Source organism: Sinocyclocheilus grahami, unplaced genomic scaffold, assembly GCF_001515645.1.
Source record: "Sinocyclocheilus grahami isolate Dianchi unplaced genomic scaffold, SAMN03320097.WGS_v1.1 scaffold6.1, whole genome shotgun sequence".
Taxonomy (NCBI): domain Eukaryota; kingdom Metazoa; phylum Chordata; class Actinopteri; order Cypriniformes; family Cyprinidae; genus Sinocyclocheilus; species Sinocyclocheilus grahami.
In genome coordinates, this window is record NW_015505185.1 from 1,683,018 (window position 1) to 1,703,644 (window position 20,627).

General features: G+C 37.9%; 1 pseudogene; it reads left to right on the forward strand.

The window, feature by feature from the left end:
• Positions 1-20,627, forward strand: part of LOC107587887 (neurobeachin-like) — a 258,279-nt pseudogene that overhangs the window by 208,041 nt on the left and 29,611 nt on the right.

The window sequence follows — 20,627 nt, forward strand, 5'->3', positions numbered from 1 at the left end:
CCCCCCCCCCCCCCCCCCCCGTTTCCCAAAAGAAGCACAGTAGCAGCTTTGTCCTTTTAAAATACTTGTTTAAATAGCAACATAAGTTCTTGCAACATAAGTACATAAAAAATCAGAATGTTTTTTTTAAGTCCTTTAGCATAGTTTTTACTGTCTTTCAGAGCGTTAGCTTCTCCAGAAGTCATCATAGTGCAGTTTTAAAACGACTATATCTACACAGCTGAAAACAAAGATGTACAGTTTTGCTGGTATTTGACACAGCGCTGGAAAACATTTTCTGCTGTGCTGAACCAGGCAAACACTCCATGTCATGCCAAGCACAATATTTCCTTGGTTAAGTGGGTATTTTTGCTGCTATGAGATGGACTCATCTTGCAGCCAGCACCGGTCCCACTCAGAAGGTTTTTACAGTGTGCTAGACTTCCTGTGGCTGCTCACCCAATCACAGTCAGCCCTAGACGTCACATGGCAGGTCATTATCAGCTCATAAATCTCAGCAGATCTCCATAAACTTCTCTTTCATTCGCCCCAACCGTGCTAACATCGGCGTGGATGGTCATTAAAAAGGAAGGGAATGAAAGGCAGCAGAGTTGAGGAACGGGTTTGAAGTTACTTTGCCAATGCGTGATCCAAGTAGGCTCAGATCTTTCTGGAAAAAACAGTAAATGACAAATTTGTTTGTGGTCATTATCCTCTGCATTAAACCATGTAGTGTTGTTTCCTTTCTATTAAAAAAAATGTCAGATATATCTCGGCTCTTAGAGCTATTTGTTATGACATTGCTCTGTTATTTATGCCATGCTTTGAGTCTAGACAAATTTCCCACACTGCTCTAAACAACCAAACGTACTCCCACGCTCACACTCGAGATCACTGGGAGTATTGATCTCCCTCTAGGGCCGGCTCTGTTCTCCTCATCAATAACACGTAGTATATTAATATTGACTGCCCAAGTACCTGCGTCGCCTCTTGATTGAAAAGCTATGGAGGCCAATTTGTTGCAATCTAAAAGTTTCTTAATTGAGTGATGACTGCTTATTTTCTTAAAAATTGGGAATCTGAAAAGCTCGACTGGCCTTCATGAGCTAATTTAAAGGGGTCATAGGATGCCCATTTTCCACAAGTTGATATGATTCTTTAGGGTCTTAATGAAAAGTCTGTAACATAGTTTGGTTAAAATTTCTCAATGGTAGTGTAAAAAAACACTTTTTTACCCTGTCAAACGCAGCTCTTTTCAGAGCATGCAGATTTGTAGCAGTTTGCTTTAAATGTTAATGAGCTTTGCTGACCACGCCCCTCTCTTCCGAGCCGCTCTCAGAGAGACTGTTTACTTTAGCTGCATTCATCGTGAAACCGTCTTCAGCGGCTCAGATGTCGGGAGTAAATGACGACTTCTATGTTCATTATTACATCCAACAACAGAAGACCTCAATCGCTTAGGAGTCATTCTTGTCTACAACTGCTCCAGCAGTGAAACAATGGCAGACTGATGACAGCTCACTCAGGGCGGGTCTAAGGTAAGACACCAGTCCAGTCTGTGCTGAAACGCTACTGTCAATCAAACTATCGTCGGAGGGGCCTGTCTGTGTGACGTCACACAGAGACAGGCATCTGAGATTGGCTCATTTGAGAAAGTTGTAAAGATTTTTGTAGATTAACAAAAAACCACTGGGTGGATTTTTATCATTTTAGGGTGGTTGTGTACACACACTGCCAACACACATTTCAGTTTAAACAACTTGTAAAAGTGCATGTAGCATTATATGACCCCTTTAAAGAAATGTTGGTTACACTTTACTTGAAGGGGTGTGCATAAGACTGACATGACACCTACATAATCATAACATGACACATGTCATGAATATGAAGGTTTTTTATGACAACTGTCATTAAGTGTCATTCGCGCCGTTATGTAATTTTTAATGCAAATATAACATAGTTTGAGATGTCTTTGTTATGGGCTATGGTTAGGGGTAAGGGTAGGGGTAGGGTTAGGTTAGGGTTAGGTCAAATAATGTCATATTTACATTAAAAATGACAACTGAGCGAATGACACTTAATGACAGTTGTCATAAACATGCATACAACCTCCTTCATATTCATGACATGTGTCATGTTATGATTATGTAGGTGTCATGTCAGTCTTATGCACACCCCTTCAAGTAGAGTGTTACCGAAATGTTTTACTTGGTCACAGTCTTCATTTGCAACAAGGTCTGGTGCAAGAACTAATTTCGCCTGTGGTAAAATAAAATATTTTGGTCATTAATAGTAATGCTTATAATTTCGAAATGTTGTCATTTCTTTGTTTTTCTAAGGGCAGTAGATGTTAGAAAGTGTGTGTGTGTGTGTGTGTGTGTGTGTGTGTGTGTGTGTGTGTGTGTGTGTGTGTGTGTGTCTGTGTGTGTGTGTGTTTGTGATTTAATTATACTGTGTATGTTATAGTTGTCAGCGTACAGTGTGTACCAGGAATAGGACTGAAGAATCAGAGTGTGATTCAAACACAGAATACTTTAATAAACAACTCAGGAACCAGGAGACGATGATAACACAACTAAACATGACGGAGAACGGAACAAGACTAAGGGAGAACTGAGGGCTTAAGCAAGAACCAAACAAAGGGAACTAATGAGATGATTAATCAACACAGGTGGAAACTAATGAACTAATCAGGGAACACAGGAAAACTAGGTCACTGGCAGGAAGAACAGGAACACAGGGGAAATCTAAACAGAAACAGAACATAAATGTGACAATAGTTCATAGGTAGGTAGATGGATGGATGGATGGATGGATGGATGGATGGATGGATGGATGGATGGACACGATGTGGAAAGATTTGCATATTGCTGCCCAAATGTTCATGCAAAAAAGAAGGCGTAACTTTAATTCTCACTGTTGCCACCACTTTGTTTGGCCTTCCAAAAGAGGACACAACTAGAAATCAGTGGTTAAGTTGTATTTACAACACTGTTCCAGAACAGTTCAACCCAAATATTCAGATGTGTGCTGCACATTTTATGGAGGATGAGGACTGTTTCCTGAACCAGTAGCCTACAATGCGTCTGTGGCACAAAGGCTGTTTCTGTAAAGTTGGGCAGTTCCAACTTTGCAATGACAGTCTGGCGCTTCTGACTCTCAACCTGTAAGTAAGTTTTTTATATTGAAATAATTTGCCACTGATGATTCAAACACAAGTTTTTTGGGCAGTGTAGAGTAGGCTTGTTGTTTCTCCGATCACAAATGCAGACATGGTTTTATGTTTAAGCAGCGCGATATGCAACGCAACACGTAAAAAGACAGTATAAGTCATTATAATCAGTAATTATGTCCCCACGGATGCAACAAATGCCTCATTTGTAATGGGTTTTATTGGTTTTGTGTCATCATGCTGGGAGACGGCATCACAGTAGGTTAAGGGGCGTAACATTTCCGTCACACGCTTGAGGCATTCGGCCAATCCCAACGCACTGGATAGCTGGCCAATCACAGCACACCTAGCTTTTTCAGACCGATGAGCTTTATAAAAATCTACGCGTTTCAGAAAGGCGGGGCATAGAGGAGAAACAATAATGTACATTATATGGAAAATAATGTGTTTTTTGAACCTTAAACCGCATAAACACATTGCATTACACCAAATACACAACATAATGTTCTTTTTAGCAATGTCATATGACCCCTTTAATACATTTTTTTTTTTTGGACTGCTGCTAACTGCTATAGGGCTGATATTTTGTGTTTACATGCAGTGAGCAAATGTAAAGTTGTTTTTATCTTTGGGGAGCCATGCAGATGTTCTTTTACAGATGTTACCCAGAGAAACAATTACAGTCCGAATAGCGCTTATGATGTAGTTGGATACATCCACTGTCTAAGTTTGACTTTCAGCCATTACTGGATTTAGAGAAGAGAGACTGTTATAAATTGTTTATGTTGTATGATGACAGGTTTATCAACATCCGTGTGTGTGTGAAAAAGAGGGAGAGCGAATTCCAGAGCTTTGAATGCCAGTATGAATGTTTATTCTAGACATTGTGCAGGATTTTCTAGAGTGGTTTAACAGCAGAGGATGGTCAAGGCAGAGCAGTGTGGACGTACAGGGTGTAAATCAGGTCAGACAGGGTTAAGCCAGGCTAGATTACTCGCTGTCTTTAGCTGAGGCCTTTTAGATTTCCTTACACACACATAAACACATAGAAACACAGACATGTGGGCAGAAACTCCTGTACAGATGGATTTTTACAGGCGAACAAGAAACAATCTTCTGTATAAAAATATTAATACTTGTATTAAGTATTTGTTCTCTCAAAACTGGAAATGTGGCTACACTTTAGTATAGGGACCAATTCTCACTATTAACTAGTTGCTTATTAGCATGCCTATTATTAACATATTTGGCTGTTTATTAGTACTTATAAAGCACATTTTCTGCATCACCATATTCTACATCTCTAATCCTAGCCAAAACCTAAACTTAACAACTACCTTACTAACTATTAGTAAGCAGCGAATTATGAGTTCATTGAGGCAAAAGTCGTAGTTAATGGTTTGTAAATAGCGAGAAATGGACCTTAAAATAAAATTCACTTCCACTTTAAAAACAAGTTGTTATTCTCTGAAAATTTTGCATTTATAAGATAAATAATAATGTTTCGATCTGTAAACAAATCATTCTTTTGAGCTTGATCTTTTCAGTCTGGGACTCAATGCTGAAACATGCAAGCTTACTTTGTTATGTGTACTTGTTTATATGTCCTGCATTTCTAAATTCAGAGCCCAGGCTAAGAGTACCTCGAACAAAGATTACATGGGATAGTAATACTGCGTGACAGACAAACCTCAAGAAAAATCCACTAGTTTCTCCTCAAGGAGTTCTGCTCAGCCTTCTCCATCAAACATTCATGAAGATATACACACACGCACACACAGATGCACGCAAAGCTCTCAGCTCCACAGATGTAATGTGCGCTATAAGTCTTTTTTATGTGACGGTTGGTTATCGTTCGTGTATAAAAAGTGCACGGAATGAGAACAACATGGCTTCTGTCAGCATAACGGTTTGTGTGGAATGGTTTGTTGTCATTCTTGTGCAATTAAAATTAATCAGTAGATTTCGAAAAATGAAAGTGTACTTAATGTTGCTTATATTTCTTAAAAAAAAAAAAGCAAAATGCATTTCAAGATGGACAAACTTCCTGATATTTTTTCTATCTGTGTGTTTCCTCAGCCAATCGGAGCGCTGAACCCAAAGCGTGCTGTATTCTATGCCGACCGCTATGAATCATGGGATGAGGAAACTCCACCCTGCCACTACACAACCCACTATTCCACCGCAGCCTCCACCCTCCACTGGCTTGTCCGAATCGTAAGTCTCGTTGATTGGATGGATGCAAGGAATTTGATATCTTCAACATCTGGGAAGTACCTAGTTTTACTGGATAGTTAACTGAGCTGAGCTGCTTCTGGCTCGTATTATGGCCTCTATGAATGTTTAATCATATCATACAAGTCCGTTTTCAACGAGAGGAAGTGTAATTATGTCACCCGTTTATGAATATTCTAATGATTACAATGCAAATACCCCTTTTTATTGGATTTGAAGATTTGTAGTACATTAAAGGAGACCTATTATGCCCTTTTTTACAATATATAATATAAGTCTCAGGTGTAATATAAGTCTCAATATGTGACCCTGGACCATAAAACCAGTCATAAGAGTCATTTTTTTTAATTGAGACTTCTACATCATCTGAAAGCTGAATAAATAAGCTTTCCATTAATGTATGGTTGTTAGGATAGGACAATATCTGGCCGAGATACAACTATTTGAAAATCTGGAATCTGAGGGTGCAAAAAAATCCAAATATTGAGAAAATCGCCTTTAAAGTTGTCCAAATGAAGTTCTTAGCTATGCATATTACTAATCAAAAATTACGTTTTGATATATTTACGGTAGGAAATTTACAAAATATCATCATGGAACATGATCTTTACTTAATATCCTAATGATTTTTGGCATAAAAGAAAAATCGATCATTTTGACCCATACAATGTATTGCTACAAATTTTCCAGAATAAAAAATAGATTTTTCCCCCTTTTCCAGAATAGGGCTGTGTCTTTACAGCTCGTACATCAGATACTCTGCTAAAAAACATTTGTTTGGTTTTGATTATCATGTGCATCGCACTGAAATAAACATATTCGTTTAAATTTCTGATATACGGTTTCCTGAGCGCACACATCCAATGCATGCTCATAAAAAGCGGCTATCACACAGCATGTGAGTACTAAACTAAGTTCTCTTTCATGTCTTATTGCGCTTAAACTGTCAAATACACACACATCTTGTCTCCTCTGAGGCTGGGACTCTAAATAGTGTTCTGTGCTCATCCGTGCAGCCAAAGACAGAACAGTTAGCATGCTTTGCTCGAACTTTCACCATGGCGTTAGAACTGGTACACCATTGTCGTTTGCGAAAACAATGGCGGCACCGTGGGTGGAAATTTACAGATTAAGGTGTGGTAATATTATAATAAGATCCCCTTTCTACATCACGGCTGGAGCGAAATCTGAGCGGCTGTTTTTTTTACATGCTTGTAAAAAGCCTACCAAAAAAATTTACTGGGTTGTTCTTTTTCACGTCTTTTGGGTTGGTAGATGCACCAGGGACCCGATTATAGCACTTAAATATGAAAAAAGTCAGATTTTCATGATATGTCACCTTTAAATATTTTATATTTACACTATGCCATGCAAAATCTATCCAAAAATGTAATATTCTTCAAAATGTATCATGGCTGTACATTGGAAATGATGCTGTCAAGAGTCTGTGTGTACATAAAACAGTCCAATACGATAACCCCGAACCCAGTTAGTGGATCAAATCACCGTCAGTCAAAGCGCACGTTAGCGCGTCCTTTCACCGCACATGTGAATCAACCCCTACATCTCAATCCACGAGCTTGATGTTCCGCTACAGAGAGCCGGTGAGTGGATTTCACAGGCTGGTAAACAGGCATATGTGAAAAAGAAGTCCTCTGCGTAATGATTTACAGGCTGGTACGTGACAGCTTGATGCCTCTCAGACAGCATGTGGAGCGCTGGGAAACATGTCCATCATTGTCTCCTGCTAACGTCCTCACTTGCCCTGAGTCTCCAAGCACTGATCTGGGACAAATGGACTGGTAGACACAAAAAAAGCCCAGAACACCACAGAAAATGAAGTTGTTCTTAAGGTTGAGAGGAGATTGGGTTTGAGTATCTCCTGATGCTTTCGTTTTTTCCCACATTTGTTACATCATATGACTATGTTTTACTAGTCTACAATGATAAACAATACACTGTTGTGTTTTGTTACATAATTCGATTTTTTCACTGCATAAAGATTTTATGCCAGAGCTCAAATCAGTCATGCGGAGTGTTTGGATTAGATCCGCATACTTGTTTTTGTGTCAGATTTGATGACAAATGCAATCTAAACCAAGTGTAGTTTGTTTACAAAGCAATTTGTGTATGTGATTTGATTGAAAAGCCATTAAAGCTCATTATTTTAAAAGACCTCTTTTAATGAGGAATCTGCCTATCCATCTTGCGAGAAAAAATTAAAACACGTAATGAAAACTTTGTAATTGGCTCTTCCAAGCGGCCCATAGCGTTGGTGGTGATGATTTGGAAGGTTCCCCTTGGCAGCTCTCACACCGGGCTTGACTGAGACTGTAGACACCATCATCTTTTCCTCTGGCTGATCCAGCATCTCCATGTCAACTCCTGGTACTGCCAACCCAGACTGATGACCCTGAATCTGCCAATTAGAGCCGGAGCTGAGCTCCTCAGCCAACAGGCCATATAATTAACTCCGCCTCGGGCACTGTTACAGAAAATGAGAGGACAAAAAAAAACCTTCCACAAACTCTTCATAATATGACAGATGAGTCCCTACATTGAGATGTTTGTGCAAATGGAACGTTTCCCAGAGCAGCGAAGAGAAGGACTCCATCACAAGATTGAATCCAATTACCATAGAAATGAATGTAGATGAATTGACTTTTTTATTCTACTGATGTTTTGGGCACCGAATAGCATTAGCGCTTCACAAAACGGTGCAGATTTGTCTAAATAAGTGCCTAATTAGCAGTCAGAATCATGTGATACGTCTACGCTTTGGAAAGATGTTTTTGAGCTTATTTGGGTCAATAAAAGTGACAGTGTTGTTTTGTGTCTACTCAATTGCAGGAGCCTTTCACTACATTCTTCCTGAACGCCAACGGCAACAAGTTTGATCACCCAAACCGCACTTTCTCCGGCATCGCCCGCTCGTGGAGGCACTGCCAGCGTGATACTGCAGATGTGAAGGTAATCAGATATAATTTTTTTGTACGTTGTAATGTCTAAATGGGCTCGGAAAGTAGTCATTAGTGCCTGACTGTTATGATGATATAGGTGTGTAACTGTGAGGAATCGAATAAACAGTTTCCCTCTTTTTAGTCCAATCAATCAACTAAAATTGGTATCATCCAGTTCCCAAACAAACAAACAGGATTGAATTGTTTTGATTTGCAGCAACATTTAGTTCCTGTAGCTTCCGAGCTGCATCAACACTTTCTTTTTTCCGTTTTATATGTGTGGGGTTTTTTGTGAAATTAAGATTTTTTTTCATAAACATTTAAAGTAAAACATCGTTCAGCATGCACATATTTCAGAGAGGCATCACTTCATCACCGTAATGGTTGTTCCCCGTTGCCTCCGTTCCATTTCAGGCCCTCTCTGCGGCTCAGCAAGCGCACTCGAGCTGACCTAAAAGTGTCAGACTTTTCCAGCACACTTGGTGACGGGTTAGCTTCGCCCCAGGCAATTAATAAAGCATTAATGACAAAAGCTATTTAAAATGTAGTCTTTTATGTAAAGGCAGGGCTTTTTACAACCCCCGGCTGGGGAACAGCATCCAACAACACGAGGTGCAGGCAATATGCACGGAAAGCGAGCGGCTGTACAGGGAAATGCTAGATATGTTAGCAAATACAGGCCTCTAAGAACCACTGAGGTGTCTGTGTGGATCATGTTAAACACATTTAATGGTCACCAATCTGTTAGGACAGAAAATAGGGATTTTTTTTGTCCTTTCTTGTGGAGCATGAGGTGATTTTTATTATGGATGAGCAGCATGAATTTTATCATAAAAGACTAGCTTTGTATGAGTATTAGGTTTTAACAATCTAACTATCCAAATCACTAAACTCTTTCACACACACACACAAACTAAAAATAATGAACTCTGATAAGCCATCATTCTTTGCTTTATTTGTTTTTCTTGGTGCATTTTAAAATTGCATATACTGCATTCAGTAAATTTTATTAAGATATTTAGTTAATGTTTAAAAGAACATTTTCCAGAGTATTTAAAATCATTTTTAAATTGTATATATATATATATATATATATATATATATATATATATATATATATAGTATGTACAATTTAAAAATGATATATACACATACATATAATTATTATTATTATTATATATGGATATATTTGAATATGTTTCACTTTTTATTTTATACAAAATAGATAATAGATAAGATAATATTAAGATATTTATTAAAAATATAAATATATAAGATAATAGATAAGAAAAATATTAAGATATTTAGTGATTTTTATATTTTTTATTTATACTGTATATGTATACGCACACACACACACACACACTAAAGAACATGGAAGTATAAAAATATTAAATAAAAAAATATATATCTTAATTAACTGACTGATGTACATTTATTTAATTGTAATACATTTTTTAGTAGCCTTATTGTCCTTTATTACTGTCGCAGTGGCCTTCAGTTCATTCTGCATCATTTCACCCTAAACTTACTCATTACCCACAATTCTCTCTGTAATGATCCCACGCAGCAGGAAACAGCATTAAAAGAGCAAATCAAAGTTCACTGGCCATTTGGTCTTTCCAGACCACTGCCTCAGCACTGGCCTTGTCTTATAAAGGTCATTATGCTGTATCATTGATCTATTTCTGTTGTAAATCTATGTATATGTACAAATCTGTCAATAGGTATTTTAGTTAGATATTTCATGCCAATTTGATGATGTTTTATCATTTTCAAGATATCAGAATATGCTTTTAAGTATTGTCTCAACATCCAGCAAGTGACCAGCTCAGCACTCTGGCCTCCTGCTAAGAGCGAAAGAGTAACTTTCCCTCCAGTCGTCACCAGTTTCTCAATAATCTGTTGGCGGTGCTCTGTCTGAAGGTGTGGGATGAGGCGGTCGTGCCCGGTGACAGCTCTCCAGGAGGGTGTCATTAGGGCGAACGGTGTAAAGCAGAAGAGTCTGAGTGTGATTGACTTGTCAGCTCATTATGAGGCTGTAGAGGAATTATTGGCTCACGAGCGGAGCGGGCTGAGGACGTGGATCATGACGCTAGCTGCCCAAACTGTTCACGACTGAGTAACTGTCTGCAAACTTTATAAAGCAAACCTCCTGTGAGAATAAAGATGGAGCTCTGTCCAATTTTGATTGTCACCCTCGAGGTTGTGTTTGGCTTTAATTTTGGAGTCACTATGGTACCGTCAAGATACTTTAGTTGTGAATGAGTTGTTGTGTGATGATAATAAATCTCCTTAACGTTTTACATTCACACAAAATGTCCAAACTATATTGCTTGTAATCAGTAGCGCCGTCAACACTGGATTTTTCTGCTGGGATGCACCTTTAGGTGACAGACGTCTAATTTCTATTTTAGAAGCACTGCAGAGCCACTTCTGCTACTGTATGTTTCTCATCCATCTGAAATAAGATGATGTTGTTGACAAATATCATATGTGATATGTTTTTACTATAGATTTTATTTGTTGTACAGTACCAGTCAAAAGTTTTTGAACAGTAAGGTTTTTAATGTTTTTTTTAAAGAATTCTCTTCTGCTCACCAAGCCTGCATTTATTTGATCCAAAATACAGCAAAGGCAGTAATATTGTAAAATATGTTTTCTATTTAAAATAACTGTTTTCTATTTGAATATATTTTAAAATATAATTTATTCCTGTGATCAAAGCTAAATTTTCAGCATCATCAATCCAGTCTTTAGTGTCACATGATCCTTCAGAAATCATTCTAATATGCTGATTTGCTGTTCAAGAAACATTTTAGTATTAATTATTATTATCAATATTTAAAACAGTAAATTTTTTCAGGATTCTTTGATAAATAGAAAGATTATCATTTATCTGCAATTAAAAGATTTTGTAACATTATACACTATACCATTCAAAAGTTTGGAGTCTTTGGATAAGATGTTATAAAAAATTAATACTTATTTTTAGAAAGAATACTTTAAATTGCTCAAAGGTGATGATAAAGACATTTATAATGTTACAAAAGATTTCTATTTCAGATAAATGCTGTTCTTCTGAACTTATTATTCATCAAAGAAACCTGAAAAAAACTGTTTTCAGCATAATAATAATAATAATAATAATAATACATGTTTTTTGATCAGCAAATCAGAATATTAGAATGATTTTGAAGGATCATGTGACTGGAGTAATGATGCTAAAAATTTAGCTTTGAAATCACAGGAATAAATTACATTTTAAAATATATTCAAATAGAAAAGTTCTTTTAAATAGTAAAAATATTTCAGAATTTTAATGTTTCTGCTGTATTTTGGATCAAATAAATGCAGGCTTGGTGAGCAGAAGAGACTTCTTTAAAAAAACATTAAAAAATCTTACTGTTCAAAATCTTTTGACTGGTAGTGTATATATTTAAATACCTTCTGACCCTTCTGTCTTGTTTTATAAATCTCATTTTAAATTTAATTTAGAATGATTACATTTTAGAAAAGCTAAATGTTGTAATATTAATGTTACTGCTGTAAAATTAATCATAATAGATTAACATGATAATAAATATTGATAATAATCAGGAATGTGTTAGTGAATATTCAGCGATGACATACAGCTTTAAATCTTCTTGTGCAGACAGTTTATTGGTGGTCTACAATGTAGACATGAGGTTAGCATTTTAGAGCTGTCTGCTGTGATAGAAATCTGAGACATTCTGAAGGATTATTTTTAATAAAATACTGAGGTTTAACGCTAATAAAAGAGAGTGTATTTTTAAATACTGACCCTACAGCAAAAGCATGCTGTGTTTTATTGTAGGCATACTGTTTCTTGTGACCCTGCATGTGAAAGTCCTCTGTTTTATGGCGCTTTAAAGAAGTCTGTTATACACACCAAGGGGACGTGGTTAAGCAGCTAGTTTCAAAAAGACGCTGTATAACAGCAACTTGAATCCAAAACAGCAGCATTGGGGAGAAAACATTCAACCTGTCAGGTTCAGATGTGTGCAGACAGAATGAGGTCTTACATGATTCTAAATGGTTTTAAAGGTTCTTCAAAGGCAAGAGCTTTTGAGTGACACTAAACGGGGAGGTCACATTCCTCGTGTGCACATGCCCCAATGTACAGAGGCGTCTCTCACAGGGAATTATGGGTAATTTGCACTGATATGGCAGTGAGAATGGAGAAGAATTGGGAATGTGGCAGCTTTAGTGGATAAGAGATAATCAGGGTCAGGGAAGCACGTAAAAAAAATTAAGCAAAAAAATAATAATGCCATCATATCAGTAGAACTATTAAAGCTTTTATAGTATTTGTGTATTTAAACTTCTAGAAGCACAACTAGGGGTTAAAACCATTCGCAATAATCCATAATCATATTGTGACACCTTTAAAAGAGAAAATAATGGTAGTTTTATCAATCCAACCCATATATAGATATTCCAGTTGAGTTTTGTCTCAATTTAATGTGTAATCATTTAAAAAATCTTTAAAGCATTATGCTTCCCTCTTATCATTTCAAATCATGGTTACTCAACCAAAATCCCAATTTTGCCTCTGGGCACAACAAAGCCAGACCTGCTTCACGTACTTCAACAAATACAGCAGATCCATCCATCAGCTCACTTCAAACATTAATAAAGTTTTCTGTCATCTCTCATGTTTCCTTTTGTATTTTCACCCTCCCCCATCTTCATGCGTTTGCCGCATTCCCACACTCTCTGAGTGTTTTCAAATGTACTCTGATGGTCCTTCACTGGTCTCCTGGGGTCGTTTTCCATGGCCGCCTGAAACATTGCCAACATTTTGATTAATTGAACTTCAAAACATGCAATGTTGAAAGCATTGGTATTTTTGCATGTGCATATTAACTTAACTGAGCTTCTTTTGCTTGTTCTTTCCCTCCTGTCCTCTTTCTCGTCACTTCATAGGAGTTGATCCCTGAGTTCTACTACCTGCCGGAGATGTTTGTGAACAGTAATGGCTACTGTCTGGGTGACAGGGATGACGGTGTCCCTGTTTGTGATGTAGAACTACCAGCCTGGGCAAAGAAACCTGAGGACTTTGTCAGGATCAACAGAATGGTAAGTCGAACTCGCTACCTAAACATGACAACTCTCTTCATCACATGGCTTGAACAGAATCTGCACATACAGGATTCTGTCATTCACAAAGTCTGTAGATACAATAGTGGACTTTAGTGAGCATTTCTCAGCCCCAGAGCCCAAGATAGTTGTCCTCTCCCGACCATCTCTCTCTTCTGTTTAGCTTTGGGAATATTAGAAAACAATTCAGATTGGGATTCTTGCTCCAATTCGTCTTGATAGTTATTTTCCCTCAACAGTTTCATTAACAATTGTGATCCTGGAGCACAAAACCAGTCATAAGTAGCACGGGTATATTTGTAGCAATAGCCAACAATACATTGTATGGGTCAAAATTATCGATTTTTCTTTTATGTCAAAAAATCATTAGGATATTAAGTAAAGATCATGTTCCATGAAGATATTTTGTAAATTCCGTACCGTAAATATAGCAAAACTTAATTTTGATTTTTCTGCACCCTCAGATTCCAGATTTTCAAATAGATACAGTACATATCTCAGCCAAATATTGTCCTATCCTAACAAACCACACATCAATGGAAAGCTTATTTATAGATGATGCATAAATCTCAATTTAAAAAACATTGACCCTTATGACTGATTTTGTGGTCCAGGGTCACAATTCTGTTGATAGTTTTGAGAAAGAAATATATATAAAAATATATATATAATAATAGCAATAATATATAATAATAATTATTCTCACAAAGGCTGCATTAATTTGGTCAAAAATACGGTAAATACAGTAATATTGTAAAATATTATAATTTAAAATAACTTTTATTCTATATTTACTTTAGCTTTATATTTTTGTGGAAACTATGATACATTTTTCAAGGATTAACAATAAAAGCAACATCTATTTGAAATAAAAATCTGTTTTAACATTATAAATGTCTGTACTGTCACTTTCGATCAATTTAATGCATCCTTGCTGAATAAAAGTTTTAATTTCTTTCAAGAAAATGTGTGTGTAAGCAAATCTGACTTAGAAATCTGATTCATTTTTGAATATATTCATTAGGACGCTCATGCAAATAAATGGCATATCAAAAAATGATTAAAAAACAATGCATTGATTCAGAAAATGTGGGAGACCTATAGTCCAATAATGTCATATTGCTTTGCTAACTATATTACATCAACTGATGTAATGTCTGAACAGAATCTGCAGAATCTTAAATTCTTTATCTAGTATTTAATCTGCAATCCATTTCCTTCTGTCTGTTCCCCTGAGATCACACTGATTCGTTTGAATGAAACAGCATCCTGGTCCTCTGCAGGCCTTTGTGTGCTGCTTTTCCACTGTGAAGGTCGTAATGTAGTGCACTGCTCGATACTAATGTAATCTACCGCTGAGCTGAATGATGTCACGGAGGACAGGCCCGGCCACTGTCCCTTATAATCTTACCCTAATGCCGACTTCATCAATCATGATTTGGCTCGCAGCAGACAGGATATGTGTGTGTGTCCACCAATCCCTGTAGACTGCGGTGGGCTCGAAATTGTGTTCTGCCTCTTATAATGGCTGTATCTTACACACATACTCATAAAAATGAGAGAACCACATGGGGAAAGATGGGAATTGTATATGCTGCATGATGTATAAATTGACTCGTGTTTGTGCATTTAATGCTACTGATTGTGTATCACAACTTGTGCCAAATCAAAGTGTTAAGGGTGTGTTGAGGCCCATGCTGCCTGAGGAAAAAGTGTGTGTATGTGCACTACAGGAAACACACTTGACCTTTTCAGATGCGGTGACAGTGTTGGAGTGTGTGTGTGTCTTGTGGAGGTGACCTTTCCTCCGGCCTCCTTTTTTTTTCTGGTTTAACACATTCAGCTATAAAGACACACGTACTCGCACCTACACATGCACATATCCAAAGATCACACAAGTAGCTGTCTGTTAAAGTGAGATTTCCTTAAGAAAGGGCCTCAGACATATCAAACTATTTGACACGAGCCTTGAATGGTACAAAATCTGTTCAGGTCTCACAGTTTGGTTTCCACTTTCTGGTAAAAAAAAAGCATCTTCATAATTGTAACAAAAGCTGGTGTAAATAAAATATAATAAGCTCCTCGTCTGGTTTTAAAGAAATAATTGATCTATGCATGCGGTTATAATTTACTCCTCGGGTATGTTTTGAATCCATTTGGCTTTATTTCTTCCAGCAAAGAAGTGTAGTAGAAAGTCCTAGTGCCTTTTTCATAACAGTTCTATTCATCTTAACTTTTATTTATTTTTATTTTATTTTATTTTATTTTCACTAAAAAGAACCGACTCTTAAAAATCATTCATTCAAGAAATTAATTTGTTTTAGTTTAAAAAAATAAAAGTCACTAGTTCTGAGTAAGAATTCTGATTCATTTGAGTAAGAATTCTGATTCATTCACTTTTTCATTTAAACAGTTTGTGTCGATAAACAATTCACAGGCCAAATAAATGATTCATTTCTGTACATATTAGTAAGTCTTCTCAGATCAGAACCAGAAAAGCACTATTAAACCGCCATAATATTGGTCCATACATCTGGTGGTGTGCTGTATTTCAAGTCTTAAGTCATATAATAACTTTTTGTGAGGTACATATTGAAATTTTTAATTTCAATATTTCCTGAAAACCTTATTTTAAACAGTGGCGGCTCGTGGGTTTTTAAATAGAGGAGGCACACTAATTGTATTGGTCTGGGATCCCTGCCGATTATTATTATTATTATTATTTGCTTAACCACTTTAAAATGACTTTTTTGGTTGCTTTTAGTTAGAAAACGTAAAGAAAACGACATACATACAGCAAAATAATATAATTTCACTTACCTGGTCTATCACTTGAAGCAAACATCCATCCCTTCTTAAAAGTCTGTGTTAAAAGAGAGCTGCTTGTTGCGCCGTTTAATTAAGCCGACTGCTGTAGCCTATATCCAGCTCAGGCTGTTTTCCCTAAATTTGTATATATACTGTTTGAATGACAGCTTGGTAAATCTGTTGGCAATCAAATATTCAATATCACGACTCATCATAAGTACTTGGTACATTATCAGCGCAGCAGGAGAGGTTCAAACTAATATCACGTAATTTACGTCTCTCTGATGATTGGTTGATATCAGAAAGGAGTCTAGCCTCCTCTACGAGGTTTCTTTTCTCAACACTCCTCAGCGCTGAAAGTGAACATTCGATGGTGATTGGCTAATTTTTGTTACCAACGGAGGCACGAGAGCTCCGCGCTCCCCTGGCCTCCCCCTCCCCTTCTATATCACCTAGCGGTTGTAATTACATCAGCAGATTCGGCACATTCGCGATAGAAAAGCGGCGCTTTCATGTTATGGTATTACAACTGTGAAATTACAAACAAAAAATACACATTCTGAGACATGAACTGAAATGAATTTTGAATTTTATTAACATTAAATCGTCCACCTCCCATTTTCACCTTAAAATTATGGGGAGGCTGTGCCTCCCCCGACGAGCCGCCACTGATTTTAAACCTTATTTTTGTTATATATCTCTCAAAAGTTCTCTTTAATTTGATCTCACTGACGTCAAACATGCCTTGACATATTGGCAAACCATGTTTGAATATTTATCTTGCCATGGTCGTTCTGTAAAATGTCTTCCTTTGTGAGCCACAGCCAGTGTTGCCAAGTCTGCGGTTTTCCTGAAATTTAGCTACTTTAACACTGTTGCCGCAGGTTATTTTTTATGTCCGCAGGTTGAAGCAATCCCAATAATGTCATATTTAGCCCCGGGAATGTGAATTGTACCACGGAAACCCTGCCAAAAAAAATATTTTTCCCCCTAAGGTCCCCCTAGAACGTGGACCCCCCTCGAAACATGATTGGGCTAGTTTTGAGTAGCAATTGGACGGGTTTTGTTGCAAAAACCTGGCAACCCTGTCCACAGCAGAAAGAAAATCATGATAACTTTAATATTTGGGTCTCTTTATTTCATACAGTAAACATGCAGGAATACCAACACAAATATCCAGTTTCAATAAATATTAATTTCATTTTGTGGTCAGTTTTTAATGGAATTCTTTGGTTTGTTGCATTGACTGTTAGTTAGGTATGTTAGGTTAGTTGAATAGCACATACATTTTTAAACAGGCTACTGCTCGATTTTGTCCTTAGATCTTGTCCTTTATTTTTCTCTTTCTGCTGCTCTTTCTCTCTGTCTCATTTAATCCCCTCTTTCTCTCCTTGTCTTTGTGCTCCCTTCCTCTCTCTCCGTTCCCCTCCTGCCATTTCTTCCTCTCTTTCTTTCACTTAGTGTTCCCATCTTTGCATGTGTCACTTTCGATTGTAATGACATGCCCTGGGGGGAACTCAGCCCTTGCACTCCTCGGCTTGCTCTGTTGGTAATAGCTGTTATTTCTGATGTGAGAGCGAGTGTGTAAATTCCAGCAGCGGTGCCCTGGGTGTGTTTGTGTGTGAGAGGGAGAAAAAAAAGTGTGTGCCACTCTGTGTTATTTGTTCATTCTTTCTTTTCCCCCCTTTGTTATCTCAGTATGACTGTTTTTGATGGGATTTGATAACTATAACAAAGCACTTCTATGCATCTTTAAACGTTAACAGCAGTATCCAGGCCTTATTGGAATAGAATGATGCTTTGAATTCATAACTGACCATAGTTAATGGTCAAAAATAGAAGAAAATAGAAAATATAGAAGAAATGCTCACTGACGGCAGGTACTATAAACGAGGAGTGTGTGTGTGTGTGGGTGTGTGTGTGTGTGTGTGTATATATATATATATATATATAAAACATAAATGTATCACTATTAACTATTAAATAACTGTTAAAATGTATAAAAACTATATGGACATACTAAAAAATAAAAAGATAAAATACAATAATAACAATGACAAAAAATACCAAAAAAACATTAATACTATATATTAATATTTTAATTAATTAAGAAATGATTTAGTTTTTCAGCAAGGACACTTTAAAGACATTTATGTTACAAAAGATTTCTCTTTCAGATAAATGCTGTTCTTCTGAACTTTCTCTTCATCAAAGAATCCTGAAAAAAATAATCATTACTTTTTCCATGGAAATATTATTCAGCAAGATTGTTTTCAACATTGTTAATAACAAGAATCATTCTTTTAAATTGTAATAATACTTCAGAGTATAACTGTCTTCACTGTATATTTTGATCCAATAAATGCAGCCTTGAAGACTTTTTTCAGAAACATTTAAAAAAAAGCACAGACCCCAAACTTTTGATCAATATGTTTTTGTATATATAGTTTATCTAACAACACTCACACATTATTAAGTGTCCAAATAGGTTCACTGTACAGTATATTGTTGGATTAGTTAAATTTCAGTGTTAAGGGTTGTGTCTATCATATTTTATTGAATGAAAATGTTAAAAGGTATTTTTTTTTATTGAAAGTTGTTTATTTACATTTTGATCTCTTATGTGGATCTCAGGCTATTGCAGTCTGCTTAATCGAGAAGCGTCACTGCGGGTGTATGTTTATCTGTGCATGTGTGTTCACGTCTGTACATCTGTGTGTGTTTGTGTTCATGTTGTGTATGTGTACCTTTAACCTCTAATTGCCCCGCTCTCTTTGACAGGCCCTGGAAAGCGAGTTTGTGTCGTGTCAGCTGCACCAGTGGATTGACCTTATTTTTGGCTACAAGCAACGTGGGCCCGAGGCGGCACGCGCCCTCAACGTCTTTCACCACCTGACCTACGAGGGCTCCATCAACCTTGACAGCCTCGCCAGTGATCCCCCGATGCGCGAGGTAGGTCGCCATGAAAACAGCAACAGGCTTTCAGAATTTGTGATTAACATCTCTTTTTTATGCATTTTTATAATTGGAACTGTGTCAGTATGGGTAAAACACTTTATAAATGTCACCACTAGATGGACTGCTGTCTATGCTGATATTGTATAGCTAAATAGTGTGGGGTGTTTTTTTAATTTATATATTTGCATTAAACTTTTCTTTTAAGGATTCCACATGCAACAAGTTTAAAAACAATGGAGTAAGATTCACAATATCAGCCTTCGTCAACCGCCGTTCAGGCATGAATGAAGTTTCAGTTGAATATCTGACTGTCAGTATGTGTCATTTAGATCTTGCCACGCAATTAGGTCCTCTGGGAAAGAGGGCCACAGCTACCGCCCCTTCCAGTGTCCTGTGGAAGCCAACTACGCCCTTACTTTTTGGCGTAAGCCAGGGCCTGCACAAGAGGACCAGCTACTGCTACTATGGCACTACCCACTGAGTAGACTGGATTACACTGGGGAAACGCACCCGTTCTACTTGGAACAGGGATGTGGGAAGCTCGAACCTTCCCGAAGGAGGTTTCGGAGCAATGCACATATGGACATCCCTTAGGTGCATATGGAAGAATGGAGGTGATTGAACCCTCTTGGAATGGCAGAAGTCTGCCGGGGAAACACGGGCTCAAGGCTATACCGTGGACTTTACACATATGGGATCCACTTAGGTCTTACATATGGAATATGTAGGGGGGACGGAGGAACTCAACAGGGTATATTATATGGACTCTCTGGTGTGGTTTTTGCAAGCCGACCCGAAGCTGGGGCCTCTCAGTGCTTCTACCCGTTTGAGGTGAGAACACAGGAGGATACCGGCTCCACACGAAGGCTATAGAATCTAGCGAATGTGTTAGGGGTCGCCCAGCCCGCAGCCCTACAGATATCTGTCAGCGAGGCGCCACGAGCCAGCGCCCAGGAGGATGCAACACCTCTAGTTGAGTGAGCTCGCAACCTGAGTGGGCAGGGCACACCCTGTGCCTGATAAGCCAGGGTGATGGCATCCACTATCCAGTGGGCCATCCTCTGCTTTGAGATGGCATTCCCCTTCCGCCGGCCTCCGTGACAGACAAAGAGCTGGTCTGAGGTCCTGAAGCTTTGCATCCGTTCTACGTAGCACCTTAAGGCTCCGACGGGACAGAGCAAAACTAGGGCTGGGTCTGCCTCCTCCGAGAGCACCGCTTGGAGGTTCACCACCTGATCCCTGAAAGGAGTAGCGGGAACCTTGGGCACGTAGCCGGGCAGGGGCCTCAGGGTTACCTGGGAATCAGCCGACCCGAACTCCAGGCACGAATCGTTGACCGAAAATGCGTGCAGGTCCCCTACCCTCTTGATGGAGGCCAATGCCAGCAGGAG